Source organism: Symphalangus syndactylus, chromosome 6, assembly GCF_028878055.3.
Source record: "Symphalangus syndactylus isolate Jambi chromosome 6, NHGRI_mSymSyn1-v2.1_pri, whole genome shotgun sequence".
NCBI lineage: Eukaryota > Metazoa > Chordata > Mammalia > Primates > Hylobatidae > Symphalangus > Symphalangus syndactylus.
Window position 1 is genome coordinate 17023850 of NC_072428.2, and position 20995 is coordinate 17044844.

Below are 20995 nucleotides of genomic sequence, written 5' to 3' on the forward strand. Positions count from 1 at the left end.
AAGTTTGTGAAATATTCCAAATAAATATGATGCCCAAAGTGCATCACATTATTCAAAAGTGTTAGGGGCACACTTTTAATGAATGAATAAATAGACAAATTATAGTTGGGTCAAGGCATCTGGATTATGCTTGCAAACTGCAGAAAACATTCATAGTGACAACCCTGGGTAAGGAACCAGGAGGTGTGTGTTTCTGATCAGGTTTTGCTGCTGAGTAGTTGTGATCTTGGTCAAGATGCCTTTGCTGGGACTTTGTCTCCTAGAAAATAAGGCTAAACAAGATGATGCCTAAAGGCTCCCTTTTAACTCTAATGTTCCCTTGTTCTCTGTAGGCTAGAACTCATTTTAATAAATGAATGGTTGATTTTGTTGTCTTATTTTTCACTGATAATTTCTCAATGCCTAATATTTTATCTATGATGCTATTCATTGTTTTAATCAATGTTCTGTCTCTAACATTCAATCCAGGTCCCAAAACAGTGACACTGACAATAACATCATTGTCGATTTGCTTCCATGTTAGTTCATTAAGAAGTCAATAAAGCTTAGATTTGTGCTGTACGATGCCGTAGCCACTGGCTACTTGTGACTGTTTACATTTAAGTTGAAGTTAATTGAAAGTAACTTAAATTAAATATTTATGTCCTCAATTTCACTAGTCACATGGGACTAATAGCTACGATACTGAACAACAAAGATTTGAAATACTTTTATCATTGCAGAATATTCTATTAGACAGCAGTGACCTAAATTGACTCTGATTTCTACACAGGAATGTCCTTGCTAAGTCTTAAGCTAGAAGGAACACAAATCTTGTACCTGAGGATTCTGTCCTATCTATGAACTCCTAACTATATGGCTTTGTGTTTAAGGAGCAAACTAATATTTACAAAGTTATGTTGTAACACTCAGAAGAATACATAGCAAATGTCTAATGCATATAAAAATCTCTAAAAATATTTCCTGAATGAATGACTAAATGAATTAATTAATTCAAAGCTAAATAGCATCATTTATACCAAATCTGGAAAAACCAACTAAAATGAAAATAATTAAATAACTCTTTTTGTAACAACTGTTAAAAGTACATACCCACTGGAATAAAAATAATGTCTAATACAGCTTTAACAATTTAGAATAGTGGCTATAAACTCAGTCACCTACATAGGAAAGTATGCCATGAATTTTGAGACCATAAGTAGCAAGGCTGTACCAAACTGAAGACAACATTTTACTCATTTTCATCTAAAAGAAGCCAGAAACCTAGATATTTTCCTGAAATATCTTGAGTTTAAATGTTGGCAAATAATTCTATATCTATCTATCTATCTATGTATCTATCTATCTATCTATCTGTCAAATAAACCTTGTCTTGAAGTACACAGAATATTCTGGAGTAAAGAGTAGTTCAATTAATATTTTTTTTAAGTTTTTCAAATCATGACATAATGACTTTAAGAGGTTAAATAAAGTCCAAATTTTCATAACTAAAAAGTGGCAAAGTCAGGAAGTAAACTGCAATATTCTGGGATTGATTTTTGCTGTCTTTTTCTTCAATGATCTCATAGTAATAGCAATACAAATATTAAAAAGAGATTCAAGAGAGGCTGTACATTGGGACTAAAAGAAGGATATTCCAGTTGTTTATTTCTGCATAACAAACTATCCCAAACTTATTATAACAATATTATAACAATATTTTGGAAAATATAGCCTACCAAAAACCTTTTTTTTAGTATTTATACAAAGAAATATTCATTTTTATTATTCATATAGTCATTTCTTATTTAGTCATTAATTAGTTATTAAATTTTTATTGTAATCCAGATGCCATGTTAGCCCTATAGAAGAAACAATTTAGCTGCTTATATAACAAAATAATAGCAATAATTATTCAAAGTCTTATTGGAGAGGAAAGTGTTATCTGCAAAAAACATATCAGAGAATGAGATCATTTTAGCCTGTCTCATATTATTGTAATTTTGGGAGGTTAACTGGGCTCAACTAAGTGATTTCTTCTCAAGATTTGTCATGCAGTTGCAGTCATAAAACAGCTGGGATTGGTGTCATTTCAAAGCTTTCTCATTCCAATATCTGGCTGGTTGTTCTCTGAAATCTTAGTGGGGCTATTGGCCAGAACATTTATATATGATCTTTCTACATGGCCTTAGCTTTCTCACAGTATGGTGGCTGGATACCAAGGATGAATTTTCCAAAAGAAAGAGAAAAATGCCATAACTTCTTTTTATGACACAACTTCGGAGCTCACATAACATTCACTGTAATCTGTTAGACAAGGCAGTCACAAAGACCTGTCCTGGTCCAAGGGGAAGAGACTCTGCCTCTTGTGAAGGGCAGGTCACAATGATAGAAGAGCAAATGAGATATGTAATATCATTGAAGCTGTTTTGTAGGAAAATGCAATCTGCCATAGAGGCTTAATTTTATTTTTAATATTTTTATAAAGAATGACTTCCTTTGTTTATTCACTTATTTACTCATTGTTTCAATAAAATTTATTGTTTTCTACTGTATTTCAGGTAAGTTTCTACTATGTTTCTAGAAGAAAATAATACAGTTGCCAAACTTAGGAGCTGATATAAGAGAATACTAGCAATAGTGTGTTCAAAGTCCTATTGGAGGGGCAAGGGTGACATGCAAAGGAAACACAGCAGGGGATGGAAACGTGAACTTCTTCAATTTAGAGTGCGGAGGTCACTCCTGCTGTTATTTTTATTTTGTGTTTCTGTAACACAAAAAAATCAAACAGTACCATTCCCACTGGTTTTGTCGACACGTGGTAATGTTGACTGACTGCTCATTTGCTGTTCATAAAGTGAGCTTAAACAAACAAACAAACTCTAGACATTAAAATTTTAGTAATCTTGAGATTCCAAAAAAATTCAATTATACTCTTGATGATGGAACCTTTATTCTAGTTTGTTTTCTTTTCTTTTATAAGCATGTTCTAATTGTTTCAAAGTCTGAAATAACAGGCAGTGGGGAAAATGTAAAATAATTGAAGGAAATTTTAATATACATTTATTGTCAACAAAATCATTTTTAAGGAATACATAATAAATTTATGATTGTGTTAATTATCTACTTCTAGTTAACATATTATTTCAAAATGTGTGGCTTAAAATAATAATCACAGTTGCTCTTATTATCTTTTACTGTTTCAGGAATTCAGGAGCAGTTTGGTTTGACAGTTCTGATTCTAGGACTTTCATGAGGTTGGCGTCAGATCTCAGCTGGAGCTGCAGGCATCTGATGGTTTGAAGTTGGAGAATCCATCCCCAAGGTACCTCACACAAAAGATTGTCGAGTTAGTATTACAAGTTGTTTCCTCTTCATGTGGCACCTCCCCTCAGGGTTAATTGAGTATCTTCACAACAGGTCAACTGGCCTCTGTCATAGCAATTAATCCAAAAGACCAAGGCAGAAACTGAAATATTTCTGTGATTTTATCGACCTGGGAAGTAACATACCCTCAGGGCTACCATAATCTATTGTATTAGTCAGGGTTCTCCAGGAAGACAGAACCAATAGGAGACAGATGATAGATGGATAGATAGAAATAAAGATAGATGATGATGATGATGATAGATAGATTAGATAGATGGATGGATGGATGGATGGATGGATGAAAGGGAATTCATTGGGGGAATTGGCTTATGCAATTATGGAGGCTGAAACATCCCATAATAGGCTATGTGCAAGCCGGAGAACTAGGGAAGCTCATAGCATGACTCAGTTCATCAAGAAGATTTTAGGAAGCCAGTGGTATTACTCTGTCAGAAGATGAAGGCCTCAGTCAGAAGATGAAGCTCCTCTCCTTGAGAGGAACTGGGGTTGAAAGCCATTTTGGAGAGTGGCTACTACAATGATTAACCTGTATATATTGAAATGTTATAAGTCACTGGCCGGGTGCAGTGGCTCATTCCTGTAATCACAGTATTTTAGGAAGTTAAGGCAGGAGGTTTACTTGAGCCAGGAGTTTAAGAGCAGCCTCGGCAACATAGACCCCCAACTCTACAAAACACTTAAAATAAAAATTAATTGGGCAGGGTGGCTGTAGTCCCAGCTACTTGGGAAGCTGAGGCACAAGGACTGCTTGCACACAGGAGTTCAAGGCTGCAGTAAGCTATGACTGCACAACTGTACCATTCTAGTGATAGAGTGAGACCCTTCTCTGAAAATAAAAAAGTCACATAATATCATATTTCAATACCTGGACTCTGAAATTATGCTGATGCTGCTTGGGTTTGATTTCTTGCGCTACAGATAGATATAAGATCTTCAGCAAATTACATAACATTTTTACACTTTTATTTCCTGATTTTATATTAGTGGTTATAAAAACAGTGAGAAATTTATAAATGAAGAAAGAAGCACTCTCTGTCATGGATTGTTGTAGGGAATAATGTGCCTGTATGTGTGTTTATATATCTTATATGCAACCTGCACTCTTCTCTTTAAGGATTGACTATTATTATTAATAGCAATAATCTATCCACTAACTCTTTAACAAATATTCTTTCATTACCCAAAAGATGAGGTTTTCCCTGTACAGTGAAAGACAAAGTTCTACCTCCTAATCTGTTCTGTCAAAATATTTTTCTTCCAAACAAGATAATTTTTGGTTTGCTTTCCCTCCCTCTCACAAATAACTCCTGCCTTTTGCACACTGCTGTAATTATATTTGCCTATATTTGTAGCCTACCAATATTTCCTTTCATCCCCCCAAACCCCAATATTTGAAAAAGCAAATCATTTTGACTGTATGCAATTACTTTTGAGTAAAAGATTTGGTAACTGAAATTATCACTTTTTCTAGCTGAGAAGAGTATGGCTTATGATACAATTCCAGGGAAAATAGTGTAAAAATATTAATTTTGACACAAGGTACTTGGAGGCCCATGAAGAAAAGCTTACTTGAGGGGAATACCTTTGTACAACCCAGCTTCCTGCTGCTATTGGAAAGAGGACTGAAGAAAGGCTTTATGTCAGGAAGCTGAATCCTAGAGACAAGGTGAATCAAGAGATATGACATAATTGACTTTGCACAAATAGTGTATGACACAGTCTAAAGCACAGAAATGAGAACAGAGCATGGGACCCATCAACAAACCACAAACTCTACCCAATATAAATACTGCAACTGTTCCTTTCTGGCTATTTTTTGGGCAGGGTTGAGAATGAGTCACTTACATGGCACTTTACAATTTCTCCGAGATGCATGTACCCACGACACAGGGAACTGGGTGGGCTTAAACAATAATTGCTCTAAACCATGAAAAACTTTCATGACATTGCTGAGCATGGTGACTAAAATGGGAAGGCTGTGGAATTATTCAGAATGGAGATTAAATCTCACCTGTCAGTTTTTCATTCTGTACCATTAGTGTAGTAAATTAAGCTCTTGTGTCTCAGTTTCCTCATTGTAAAACAATGGCCATAGACTGTTGAGCCCACAAGACTGATGTGAATATTACATGAGTAAGGTGCTTAGGACAAGGCTATACATAGTAGAAGTACTTGATAAGTGTTAATTTTTTAAAATTATTTTTTGCAATTACTCTATATTCTCTTATGGCATATAAAACTCAAAGCAGTAATTGCTCATAATTGGCCTCCACATTTACCTTGGACTCCTCTTTGTGCTAAAGTTTGGAAAAGGCTAGTAATTTTTCTTCAGAACAGCCTCAGATGAAAGGTCATTATCTCTTCTTCTCATATTGTCCAGACTGTTGTCTCCTGACTTCAGGAGCTTTAAACCATTATGTTAGTGGGCCCTATCAAGCAAAAGGTCCACTGGAGACATATATGGTAATATAGGCTTTACTAGAGAAAGAAATAGAGACATTACTATGTTTATCAGTAGGTACTATTGTATTCATCTCTTTTCTACAATTTGTCTGCCTTTTCCAGAGCAACTGTCCCTATCAACTGACCTTCCTGGCCTTTTGCAAACTCTGCCTCTCCTTTTATTTCATTTCTTAATATATTTTTGTCTCTCCAGTGGCTAAAACACAGTAGGTCTGCAGTAAATATGTATTGAATTTGTCAACAAAAGAGTCAAACTCTGTAAAATATTTGAAGAGATTTATTCAGAGTCAAATATGAGGGAAAATGACCTGTGCCACACCAGCAGGGGTCCTGAGAACATGTGCCCCAGGTGGTCAGGCTACAGCTTGGTTTTATACATTTTAGGGAGGCATAAGACGTCAATCAATACTTGTGAAATGTACATTGGTTTGGTCCAGAAAGGTGGAAAAACTTGAAGCAAGGCTATGGTGGGACGGGGGGCTTCGAGGTCATAGGTGGATTCAAAGATTTTCTGATTGGCATTTGGTTGAAAGAGTTATTAAATAAAGACCTGGAATCAATAGAAGGGGATGTCTGGGTTAAGATAAGGGATTTGGAGGACAAGGTTCTTGTTGTGGAGATGAAGCCTCCAAGTAGCAGGCTTCAGAGAGAATAAGATTATAAATGTTTCCTGTCGAACTTAAAAAGGTGCCAGGCTTTTAGTTAATTCTCTCCTGGATCAGGGAAAAGACCTGGAAAGGGAAGGGGATTCTCTACAGAATGTGGATTTTCTCAGGAAGAGACAGCTTTGCAGGGTCATTTCAAATATATTTTAGGGTAAAATACTTCAATCTCTCTCGGGCCCTGCTATCTGTCATGTGATGCTATACTGAAGTCAGGTTGGAATTTGGTGTCTTATTACTACAAAAACTCTGTTTTGTCAGCCTTAAGATCTGTTTTAATGTTGATGCTGGGATGTTATGCCTGAATTCTAAAGGGAGGAGGGTATAATGAGGCATATCTAATTCCTGCTTCCCATCATGGCCTGAATTAGCATTTCAGGTTTACTTTGGAATGCTCTTGGCTGGGGTGGGGGTCCATTAGTCATTTGAGGGACTTAAAATTTTATTTTTAATTTACAAATGAGAGGTCTTTCTTTCATAGTTTTATACATATTTGAGTTATATTATTGTTTGAAAAAATATTTAGAATCATTTCTCATTAATAATCATCAAGTGAGGTCTTTTGTACTCCAGTGTTTCTTTTGAACGCCACAATAAAAAGTAAGTAAAACTTTGAGAGATACACAGGATTTTACAAAGCAATGGAACTCCCATAGCTCTAAGCCAGTAACCTTGACGTACCTCTGCTGAAACTGTAATGTCTGTGACAGGGGAGCATGCTGAGAGCTTACACATGGTGTCTTGCATGGCTGGCAGCATACAGATTTCCTGCAAAGTAAGTGTCACTGTCCCGAAAGGCATATTCAGTGATGCTTTGATTTAAAGCAGGCAATCTAAGGCTGTGAAGAAGCCACTAGGAAGGTGGGAAACGTCCCCATAGAGACAAAGTTCAGTACCACAGAATGTCAGGTGAGAGGTGAGATGACAGTGAAAATGTTCCAATAAGACAATTCTATTGTCTATATAACCGCATGTCCCAGCTGAAGATTACTATAGGAGTTAGAGTGGAAAAAAAAAGAAGAGTCTGCGAGAACCACATTGAAATCTATAGCTTCTGAAACATGGAGGGCTTTGCCATGACACTGACCTCTTAAAAGGAAACACTAAAGAGGAATATGCTCTTTTCTGTGGCGTGAAGAAAATAACATATTGTGTGAGAGGGTGTTTGAGACAACAAATCCAAGTAAAGTTTTCTGACGCAGTATATTTACTCCCTGTATTATTCCTCATCAAGCAGCTGGTCCCTTTTATGAATATTAACAAATATTAAGGAACTCATGAGTCCCATAAATAAAATCTGCAAAAACGTAAACATTTTTCAATGAGAAAAGGAACATAAGAAAAAGACAAGTGAAAGGCACAATCACAATATTATCCATAGTCTCAAAAATTGCAGACAACACGAGCTGTCTTTAAAAAGAGCTAAAACATTATCAACATTCAAGAAAAGAATGAAAGAAAAGAAGATGAAAAGTGTGGTATCAAAACTCAGAAAACAACAGAATGATACACAAAACTGCTATAAGAATGAAAGCCATAGTAAAAGTAAGAAAAATAAAAAGAAATAGCAAAGTTATGTTTCTTTTATAAATGTGTGTGTATATATAGATATGTAGCCAAAAGGCAACATATACATGAAATTGAAAGGAACACAGATATATGCTAGATAAGGTGCTACGTGATCATTATAAGAGACTATTCATCCACATAAATATTGTTCCCGACAAAGATGAAAAAAATAAATAGAAGAGAAAAAAAATAGTATAAAATAAAGCTTTTCTAACACAAAGACCTACATCTTAAGTTGAAAATAATCATTGTGTTCTGGGAGAAATTGATAGAAACAACCACATAAGATATATCTCGGGCCGGGCGCGGTGGCTCACGCCTATAATCCCAACACTTTGGGAGGCCAAGGCGGGAGGATCATGAGGTCAGGAGATCGAGACCATCCTGGCTAACACGGTGAAACCCCATCTGTACTAAAAATACAAAAAAAAAACCAGGCGTGGTGGCATGTGCCTGCAGTCCCAGCTACTCCGGAGGCTGACGCAGGAGAATTTCTTGAGCCTGGGAGACAGAGGTTGCAGTGAGCCAGGATCTTGCCACTGCACTCCAGCCTGGGTAACAGAGTGAGACTCCATTAAAAAAAAAAAAAAAAAAGATATATCTCAGTAAGACCGGGCATGGTTGCTCATGCCTGTAATCCCAGCACTTTGGGAGGCTGAGGTGGGCAGATCACCTGAGGTCAGGAGTTCCAGACCAGCCTGGCCAACATGGTGAAACCCTGTCTCTACTAAAAGTACAAAAATTAGCTGGGCATGGTGGCAGGAGGCTGTAATCCCAGCTACTCAGGAGGCTGAAGCAGGAGAATCGCTTGAACCTGGGAGGCAGAAGTTGCAGTGAGCCAAGATTGCGTCATTGTACTCCAGCCTGGGTGACAGAGTAAGACTCCATCTCAAAAAAAAAAAAAAAAAAAAAAAGAAAAGATATATCTCAGTTAAATTAATAAAACTGAAGAAAAAGTAACATAAGTGTATACATGAAAAATATTTGTGAAGTTTTTTGAACAGCAGAGATGCAGGTGGTTGTTCCTCTCTGGAGTGCAGAAGATAAAAGAATAGATACAATTCTGAGAGAAAGAGAGTGTAACCCAAGTGTGTGAATCAGGGTCCTCCAGAGAAACAGAACCAATAGGATGTATATAGGAAGACATTTATTTTGAGAAATTGGCTAATGTAATTAAGAAGGCTGAGAAGTCCCATGATCTGCCATCTATAAGCTTGAGGCCTAAGGAAGTCAGTGGTGTAGTTTTAGTTCAAACCTGAAAGCCTGAGACAGAGGAGAAGCAATGGTGTAAGACTGAGTCCAAGTCCAAAGGCTTGAGAAGCAGGAGCACCAATGTTCAATGCCCGGAGAAGACGGATGTCCCACCTCAAGCAAAGACCAAATTTATTCTTCTTTCACCTTTTTGTTTATTCAGCCCTTGAATAGATTGGATAATGTCCACCCCCATTGCTAACGATAATCTTCTTTACTCATTTACTGAATCAAATGCTAATCTCTTCCAGAAACACGTCCACAGACACACCCAGATACAATGTTTTACCAGCTCTCTGGGCATCAGTTAGCTCAATGAAGTTGGCACATAATATTATCCATCACACAAAGAATTATATGGACAGCCAAACTGGCTCAGTCTCTAAGGGCAATATGACACAGGATTTATTTTGGTGTCACTTCACCAGCCAGAGTCCTCGGTAGCCAGTGATGCGCTGCCCGAGTCTTGCTCGGACCCAGGCTTGCTGCAGGAGGCAGCCCACCCACTCAGCCCTACAGGCTGCATTTAGCTTGCCCTCCGGCCTGCATCCTATGACCAGCCTGCAGCGGGAGGGGGTGTGTGAGTGATCAAGCATGGGGTCTAGCTGGCTGCTCCAAGTGCTAGTGCAGGCACTGGCTCCATGCAGAGCTAGTGGCTGGGCCAGATGTGTTGCAAGTGCCTCCTGTGGCGGACTCCAGTGTCCAGATGAGAGGGATGTGGTGGCGCCTGAAAACTCAGAGACACCAAGTGAACTGGAATATGTTCACAGCTCTTTTAGTCCTGCTGTCCACAGCCAGACAAACAGGGGCATGGGGCACCCAGCAGCTGCCTCTCCCGTTGCTTGGTGAGTGGGAGGGGAGTGCTACAGAGTTACAGCTCTGTTTGCATTTGCCATTCAGTGGGTCCCAAGTTCTTGTCCTACATCCAAGAAGAATGAGGCTAGGCTGACAGCCGGTGGTTAAGCAAGGCACAGAGTTTTACTGAGTGACAAAACAGCTCTCAGTGGAGAGAGGGACCCGAGTTGGGCAGCCCCCTTACCTGAAGTCAGGTAGTCTTCCTCCCAGCCCAAAGGCAGACAGTTTCTCTCAAGTGTGGCTGATTCTGCGGCTTTTATGGGCTCAGAATGGGGGAGTGCATGCTGAGTGGTCTGTGAATATGCACAAAAGGCAGAAAAAAAAGGGTCTGCTCAAAGATGGGCACAACATTCCAAAGAAACAATTAGGGAAGGGTATGTATATGTAAAACAGGTGAAGGGTGGGGATCAATCAGAGAAAAGTGTACCAAACTAGAAGAGTGGCTCTCGATCCAGTTTATGGTTTTATCTGAGACTCATAGCCTGTTTTTCAGGCTTTAAACTGTCTTTGGTTTGAAGGTCGGGTTTCACCAGGGACCTGCCCCTGTCTGTTTAGGATATGCCTACCTCCTGCCACTATCAAATAGAAAAAAATATTGTCAAGTGTGTTAAGCCTCAGGGATTATAGCACCCATGTGTTCATCTTCAGAAAACTACTTGATAAGAAAATGTAGCCAATGATGAAGAAAATGAATTCAAACTAAAGAGATTATAAAGGGGAAACTGGTGAAGAGCCAGAGAAAAACACTGCAGTAATTTAAATTCAAAATTAAACAAATTTCCAAACAATGTTTGCATAAAAAATGTAAAAATTATATAGTGGATGCAAAAATAATAGAATACAAAGACAGATTAGTAGAAAAATATAGGTATCATCTTATCTAATCTCTCAAATAATTCAAGATAGTTTTTCTTATCTTTGGAGGAGTTTCCTAAAAAATAATGTGCCTTCTTGTGAAGAATGACTTTTCTGGAGTTCAGTAATGCCTGTACCTTCTGTTCCACTTTGGTTCCTTCTTGTTTGGTTAAATTTATGTACAACTAAAACCAAAGTGTTATTTAAAAAAACATGATGTATCTCCTGCTACCTTTTCTGAATACGTGTATATAGGCATACAGAAGTGGCTGGGATATTTTTCACCAAATGTCAGTTATTATAGGTGGGATTTTATACATTTTCTTTTTTGTGTGTTTGTATGCATAAACTAATTAAAATAGGTATCTATAAATATCATTTTAAATTGACCACTTCCTGAAAATTATAATAAGAAAAATATTTAGCTCAAACTAAACTGATTTAAAGAATGCTATCTCAAAAAAGAAGAGACAGCTAGGTAGAAGAGCCTAAGCTTGATGTAATTTGTAACTGTAAATTAAACTCAGCTCTTCAGGGAACCCTCATCGTGTGTGTGTGTGTGTGTGTGTGTGTTTTTCAGAAAATTGTTTAGGATTCTGATAAACAAACTACATCAGTATCAAATTTCCTTCCCAAACACTGAATAAAGCCTGTGTTATTTCTCACGCCTATAAGTGTGAGAAAAACAGCAAGGAGTGATGACCTAAGACAGATACTCAGATAATGCCCTTTGAAACTCAAAGTAGAAGGAAGGTAGTAGTCAAGGCATGCACCATGGAATCAAGAAGACTTGAATACCTGAAGCTAGTGCATTTGATGTTCTTATAATAAAGTCAGTCTCAGGGGACAGCAGAGTTGGAAACGAGAGAAAGGCTCATTTGTGATGCAGCCATTCTTGCTGTCAGAGCTTTCATGGCTTTTCAGCCGGCCACAAAAGGCCAGTCCACTAGAATATGAATCAGATCTAGTCAAGGCCTCATAGAATAAAGTAAGAATCATTAGACCTCCCTGTTTGGATCCTAATAGCTTTTTCCACCTCAGTAACCTCTCACAGTAAACAAAAAGCCAGAACTTTTAAAAATTATTTCCCTTTGGTTATTATTCTAAGGGTCCAGGATAACCGTCAGAGATTTAATAGCAAAGTGCAAATCCATGAACCAAGTTTTTGAAATTATTTTTGTTTCCATCAGCTGGCCTGTGGGTTTAAAACGTATACCTTGGAAGGATCTGATTACTAGGCAGCAGGAAAAGTAAATGTCAAAGTTGAAAGCAAAGAGATTTGCATCCCAATTTCATGCTTCAACACATGGCAAAGAAAACACTTTTTGGTAATGGGGATAGTGAGGGCTTCCTTAAGTCAAATAAGGTTAATAAAAGTAAGTGTGTTGTCCCTTCTCACCTTTAATTTGCTAAACCGATTCTACTTGTGATCAAATATATTTTTTAAGGCCACAAGGAAGGCTTCCCATCCTATTATTGTCAGAGGTTTGTAGAAATACTCACATGATGGGCTCGTAACAGTCACAGGTATAGTGCCACAACTTAAACTTTGCAAAACTTTTTAACTGCTGCCATGGATAATTTTAAGCATGCTATTCAAAGAAATCATATTGATTTGCTGATTTTTTGCTCCAGTCTTTGGCACGTAAGAGACAAAACATTCTGTCCTGTACAGTTGTAGATTTTAGAAACGTTGTTTTACACTTGGAAGTCTTAGGGAAGTCTTTTACGCTAGACACTCTTGAGTTTCTATACCCCCAGTTCTGCCACTGATACTTTCTGTTGTGCTGTAGCTAGACTTTTGCCATATTTCAGTTACATGATTAGGCCCTCACTGTGTTTGAGCTTGTGATCCTTGTCTCTATGATCTTGGTTGTCATGTCCCATGCAATGCAACACACTACGGAGACTCAAGTCAAATAATTAAGTGTGAACCTCGACACTAAGCTACCTGATGTCAAGATCTACCTATCTATATATGGCTTTTCGTTGTGCCACAGCATCCAGCGTAGTGATTGATATTTAGAAAATGATTAATCCATTAATTTTTTTAATATACAGAAGGAAAGAAGACTGGGAGCAAGTGAAGAATTCGGAAACAAATTATGATGTGCTATTTTGTTTGGTATAGTGGTTCAGTAGTGTCAACTTGGCTAAGCTAGAAATAAATTCCCCCCAACACTCTTTTCTAGATGAAAATGTTTGGATAACTCCAGGTAGAGAGGCCATGGCTGTCCATGAGCATCTTCATCCACTGTCCATTGAGATCCACAATGGCATCTGGGGATTAGCTGACCACTTTTGACAGTGCTCAGGGAAGGTTATTTAATGACTTTTTTTGGGTTGCTCCAGCTTCCTCTTTCTGACAGTTCTTTCTGCAGATTTTTCGATAATTGTATAACCTCTTACTTCTGTAATAAATCCCCCATTCCATAATAATGATAGTAGTTTTCGTTCCTTGATTTAGCCCTGACTGACACAGGTTTATTGTTGCCACATAAAATTCTGAAATGCATAAAAAATTTCAAAAGCAAAAGTGTAACTTTCTCTTTTTTTTTTTTTTTTTGAGATGGAGACTCATTCTGTTGCCCAGGCTGGAGTGCAGTGGTGCCATCTTGGCTCACTGCAAGCTCTGCTTCCTGGGTTCATGCCATTCTCCTGCCTCAGCCTCCCGAGTAGCTGGGACTACAGGTGCCCGCCACCACATCCGGCTATTTTTTTTCTATTTTTAGTAGAGACGGGATTTCACCGTGTTAGCCAGGATAGTCTCGATCTCCTGACCTTGTGATCTGACTGCCTCGGCCTCCCAAAGTGCTGGGATTACAGGCATGAGTCACTGCACCCTGTGCAAAAGTGTAACTTTCTGTAGTGTGTATTCCTTATTCTCTCTCCCTATCTCTCGTTCTTTCTCTTACACACATACCCATTTTAGATGTACTTGGGTCAGGCTTTTCCAGCAAGATTTAATAAAACCTTATTTGTTTGCCAATTTTGATGATGTAGTAGTATAATTTTCACAAAAATCCTCTTTCTTGTTTACATAATGTACAATATGTTCATAGCCAGGCATGCATTATTAGTCAAAAGAGAAATCAAGTAAAAGCGTGTGAATAGTTTACTTCTGTGAGAGCATTCTGGGTTCTGGGCCTTCTACAAAATTATCTTGACCTCTCTATTCTTTTCCTGAAGGACACACTAAGTGGTAAATGAAAAAATATATTCCTAATGACATCACAGTTTGGAATGTATCTAAAACATGTTAATTTCCCATAATGCATTGAATGGTTTTAATCTGAACTTTACTGATATTTTGATGGGCCTATGTACATTTTCAACTTCTGAGCCTGTTATAGAATAAAGAATCCGATAAGCATAGTATTTGCATTCTCAGGACATATTTTATTGAACTGAAACATGGCTAGGTGCTCTAGTTTTATTGTAGGATAAGAAACAGTGTCATTTTCATACATGCTTTGACTTTCATGGTATTTGAAATTTTGATTGTCACATATCTGCCATTGTCATTATCAGCAGGGAAAGTTTCTTTCTGTTTCTCTTCTATATTCCTTTTTATCTACCTTCTCAAGTTCTTACTTTCCTGCCACCCTCCATATCTCTATTCTATTATTTTCTTTTTTAAAGGTTTATTATTGTCGTTTTTTGATGTGTTCTCTAGTTGAGAGTAACAAAGCATCTTTATATCCTTTTAATCATTATTTCTTTTCATTAATCTATGTATATACCATCATGACTTTGTGAATGACAATGCTAAGAGATGTTTACAGCAATCCTTGTATAACTACACTGTATTTCTAAATAGAGAATACATTTTACTTTATTTTTTAATTTCCTAATTAATGATATCTCATCGTTATTGGGTACATTTGAGTAGCGCAATCCCACTAAGAGGAAAAAAAATAAGTAGTAGGAAATTATTTGTATTACTGTATATTATCTATCTGCATGTTTTAGTTAGAGAGTTTATTATTCAGATATTTAGTAAGTATCCTTGTGTTTTGACAAAGAAATTATGAATTTTAAAATTATTTGATAAAATATGCCTCATCTATTCAATGAATCTGGGTAACATTCTAATTTATTTGAAATATATTGGTCTCATATTAGGATATAATGTTTTATCAAATAGAATATAGTAAAGATTGAAATGAAGTTCAGAGAAATAATTTTTAGGACCTAAGTAATGTATTACCCTCTTTTTTTTTTTTTTGATAGGGAGTCTGGCTCTGTCACCCAGGCTAGAGTGCAATGGCTCGATCTTGGCTCAAAGCAAGCTCTGCCTCCCGGGTTCACGCCATTCTCCTGCCTCAGCCTCCCGAGTAGCTGGGACTACAGGTGCCTGCCACCACTCCCAGATAATTTTTTTTGTATTTTTAGTAGAGACGGGGTTTCACTGTGTTAGCCAGGATGGTCTCGATCTCATGACCTCGTGATCCGCCCGCCTCAGCCTCCCAAAGTGCTGGGATTACAGGTGTGAGCCATCGCGCCCGGCCTACCCTCTTTTTTACAATGGTCATGAACGTGATTGTAATGTTGTTAATCCTTTGGTTTTGCTGTGTGTAGATGAAACAATAAATATTCTTTATTGTGAAAGATGTATTTTCTGCACCATCATAATCGAGTCAATCAATAAAATGTAATGTGTCCCTAGGCATTCTGCTATGCACTACACATTTCATCAACAAGTACATATTAACAAAACACCTGAATCCCATGATGGACGACATATTACTTTAGAAATTTAAAATAATAACCATAGCATATAGTCTGACAATTAAGTAAGTCTTTTCTTTTTTACACAAAAATTACTTAAATATTTACAATCTGGATTCTAAATATAAGGTTCCTAAATGTAAAATGGTAGCTATTATTAAGAATTTTCAAATATAGGCTGGGCACGGTGGCTCCCACATGTGATCCCACCACTTTGGGACGCCGAGGCGGGCGGATCACCGGAGGTCAGGAGTTCAAGACCAGCCTGATCAACATGGTGCAACCCCATCTCTACTAAAAGTACAAAAATTAGCTGGGTGTGGTGGCACACAATTGTAATCCCAGCTACTTGGGAGGTTGAGGCAGAAGAATCGCTTGAACCCAGGAGGTGGAGGTTGCAGTGAGCCAAGATTGCACCACTGCACTCCAGCCTGGGCCACAGAGTGAGACTCCATCTCAAAAAAAAAAATTCAAATATAGTATTGTTGCTATCAAGTTAATGATGATAATTTTGCACATTATATACATAGTGCTCTTTTTCCATACAATGAAACATTAGTTTTATGTTTGAACTATACCAGAGTATTTAACTTTTGCTGTCACATATCCATTTTACTATTCTGTCTTACTGTACTAGTTGTTTTCTCTCCTCTCTCTGTCTTCATTCTTTTACATTGGTATGTGTAAAATTAAGTAACCAAAGTGTTTTGTCTTTATATTTATGTAATAAAATATTTTTCCAAATGTCAACTAATATTGAAGATCATGAGGTCACTTTCATCTTTAGTGTAAGTTTGCCCATATTAAATTTTTCATCATGTAAACTGGATTCATATGAATTTTAAATTATATTTCAAGATTTTAAAATTCAAAGTATAAATGTTTTGTTAAATACATGTTTATTTACAAAAATAAAACAGTAAAAGGAAAAAATTATTCAAGCATATTATATATTAATATAAAGCCAGCAAAATATTGTTTTTTAAAAATATATTTTCTAGTATGGGAGCATACTCATGATTTATTGAAGATTACACAGCAGGATACACGATTTGATTTTGTTTGTATTGAAAAAGAACTATATACTAAGATCTTGCTAATATTTATCCTTGGGTGGTAGGATTATTTTCAGGGCTCATTGTTTTTATTTATTCTTATTGAAATAGTATATATACATATATATATTTTCAGACAGAGTCTCATTCTGTCGCCCAGGCTGGAGTGCAGTGGCGCCATCTTGGCTCACTGCAAGCTTCGCCTCCTGGGTTCACGCCATTCTCCTGCCTCATTTTCTCACAGGCGCCCACCACCACGCCAGGCTAATTTTTTTTTGTATTTTTAGTAGAGATGGGGTTTCACCATATTAGCCAGGATGGTCTTGATCTCCTGACCTCATGATCTGCCCGCCTCAGCCTCCCAAAATGCTGGGATTACAGGTGTGAGCCACCGCTCCTGGCCTTGAAATAGTATTTTTTTAAAATAAAAATCATTTTTATATTGAGAAAGAAGGATTTTTGTTATTTGGATGCATGACCTATTTATTAATAACCCAGGATTGAAGCTGTAGAGTGAGTATAAGTAGGAGAATGGTGTCCACTTAGGACCGTCTAGCTGACTTTACCTTATTTAAGTGCCATATTTCAGGACGTGATTCTTGTTAGTGGTTGGAAGGCACATTCATTTTTCTATTGCTGTCATAACAAATTACAACAAATTTGGCCCTTGAAACAACACCCATTTATTAGCTTAGAGGTTCTCCAGGCAAAAAGTTCAAGTGGGCTAGGCTAGGTTCTCTGCCTGGGGTCTCACAAGGTCAAACTTGAGATGTTAACTAGCCTGGGCTCTTATCTGGAGGCACTGGGGAAAATCTTCTTCTAGGCTTATTCAGGATTCTAGCAGAATTCATTTCATTCTCCCACTTTTCTTCTGGCCTCCTCTACCATTAAGTAAACTAAGACAGGTGAACCCCCGCAGTCAGTGTAGAAGCATAACCAGGCATGCATGACTGAACCTTTTGAGGTTCTATCTTTCAAAGCTAGCCCACTGTACAGGGAGTGCATTCTGGACTACTTTTCACCATCTGAAAAGAAGCCTGACGCTGCAGGCAGTCCTAGTTATGCTTGTAACTATGCAGAAGAGTAAGTAGCAGCAAGCCAAAATACCTGCAGATGTAAAGCCTCATACCTTTAAAGGTTTCATAATTAAATGGCATTTTGATCTATATCTGTTTAAGGTGTTTGACTCTCACTTGTTGCTGAACTTAGAAATAAGCCCAATACTTCCAAACTTTGCTAGTTCAGTAACTTGAAATTTCAACCCAACCAGAGTTGATTAAACTCTGGGATATCAACTTATGAAACCAAGAAAAAAAACAAGTGATTAAATAAACCCATGCCAATTCTGGAATTCATAGTGGGATATGCTTTTCCTCATGAACTGGATGGCATTTCTGCTATCTAGGACACCATTTTTTCCAGGATCAGACTGCATGAGCATTTGAATAATTCGGTATGAGTTTTACTGATGTGTCTGGACTGTTAACAAAGCAGACTAGATTAGTTTGAGAGACATCCATATAGGTCATGGGAAAATTTGATAAAATGTTTCAGTTCTGTGTTAATTTCCTTTTTACAGTTTAGAATCAGAATTTGGGTTTGAGACCTGGCTTTGCCATTTAATATGTGACCTTAGTTAACATGAACTTTTCTAAGCCTCAATGGATTCATGTCTAAAACAGATGAATAGTAACATTGCCTGCTTAATAAAGGAGTCAAGAGAATTAAATGAGATGATACATTTAACTTAGTTACTGCCAAATAATGATATCTTTGTGTGTATGTATATGTACATATATATGTATGTATATATGTGTGTATATAGAGATATGTGTGTGTACATATATATGTACACATGTATGTATATGTACACACATATATGTCTCTATATGTATATATGTGTGTCCATATATATGTACACACATATATGTCTCTATATGTATATATGTGTGTGTATATATATGTGTGTGTATATATAGTGTATACATTCTACCCCATCCAGAGGCACAGGGAACATTTTATTTCTTAGTATCAGTTATTGGCTCTAGTAACTGTTCTTTTTTCATATTAGTGTATTCTTATGTAATTTTCAGATCTATTTGTAGAATTTATTCTGTTAGCTCTTATTCCTCAATTATATTTCAGTCACATTGTTATAATTTGGTTAGCTTATTTGGACATAGGTGACTTGCTTCCCTCTTTTAAAAATTCTTTTTCCTCTCTTACATGATTTCATAGAATGATACATTTTTTTCTGTACTTCATCAAACTTGAAATTTTTATTTCTGCATAGGGAACAATGCCCATGTTGTTTACTGCAATATCTAACAACCAACACAATGCCAAGTGTGTAGTTGGTGTTCAATAAATATTAAATAAAAAAGAGTAAATGAATGAATTAATGGATGCATTAAAACTTTCCTAATCAGATTATATCTTGCTGCAATCTAAAAATACATTATTTCAAGTTTGGGGGTACTCTTTACTATTTTTCTTCCAGATTCACTGGTAAATGACTTGAGTGGTATTAGCTTAGGGTCATGAATTCAGATGCTTTCAAGGTCCAAAAAGTAATACAAAGAATGTAAAATGGGCCATGAGTAAAATGACAAATGACAATTGACATTCTGTCTCCATATCAGGGAGGCAGTAAATTGTGGTAGGAATTGTAAATGGAAAGGCACAGCTTGTGTAAAGATGAGAGATTCTTCTCAGCAACAGCTGATCTTTGCTGCATAAAACTTCAAGCCTATAAGTATCAAATTGCTCAAGATAAGTCAGAAATTTATCTTTTTGTGAAATATCTTTTTTTAATGGTGTAAACAAATTAAAACATAAATACTGTACCATCATTTTGTTGGCTGACCTAGGTTGTAGTGTTAGATGTGACACAGAAACTCCTGGTTTTTTCCTCTGGCTTAGCCAAGCAATCGCACAGTTCTCTCCTTATATTACATCGATCAATGTATTCTGACATAATGTTTAGTGGCACATACCCAATGGGCTGTGCTAACTGGCAAAAATTATGTGTGAATGAGACAGATCAGTGGGTTGCTTACCCTAACTGTTTAGAGTATCTGATTGACTTAATTCCCACCTGATGAGTTTTCAAGTCAGATTGATTTTCTAATTGTTCTTTCATTTTTAAAGCCACAAAATATTAAAAAAGAAAATGTAGCTTTTCCACAACTATTTAAAACATATTCCTGGCCAGGCGCAGTGGCTCACACCTGTAATCCCAGCACTTTGGGAGGCCGAGGTGGGTGGATCATGAGGTCAGGAGATCGAGACTATCCTAACACAGTGAAACCCTGTCTCTACTAAAAATACAAAAAATTAGCTGGGCGTGCTGGCGGGCACCTGTAGTCCCAGCTACTCGGGAGGCTGAGACAGGAAAATGGTGTGAACCCGGGAGGTGGAGCCAAGATCGCACCACTGCACTCCAGCCTGGGTGACAGAGCAAGACTCTGTCTCAAAAAAAAAAAATATATATATCTGTACATATATATCTATATATTAGTCCTAAAGCTGTACTGCGAGCATGTGTAGATGCTAACATCAGCATCATTTTTTGTTGTTGTTGTTGATTTGGAAGTTATTCTCCCTTCCTCAGGAAAATTTTGTTTGAAAGGCCTGTTTTTCTTCCTCTGCTACACTGCACAGGAAAAAAGTATGAGTCAGCCCTTAAACAGCTGATCCCTGGGACACCACTGGTAGCTCCAGAACCTCTTCAGATTTTCCTCAGGGGTGAGGAATGCAGAAAAAGGAGCACGGTGGTGGGTGATAGTAAAGACTCATCACTTTGGCTTCAGGTAGAACCTCTATTGGTTTATGCTTCCTGATAATTTTTTTTTAAGTGAGTGAATATATTGTTTATTCAGGTACGATTCCTTTGCTATCACAACTTCTTTTTTTGGTACAAAATAAATGTATTGCCAATTAAATTTTTATTCAATAAAAGACTTTTTTTATAGCAGCTTTAGGTTCACAGCAATACTGAGTAGAAGGTACAGAGATTTCCTGTATGTTACCTGCTCTGGAGCTAAACATCTACTACACACAGACATAAAGACAGGAACAAAAGGCCCTAGAGGGAGGAGGTAGGGAGGGGAGTGCAGGCTGAAAAACGACCTACAAAGCGCTATCCTCACTGCCTGTGTGATGAGATTACCCATACCCCAAACC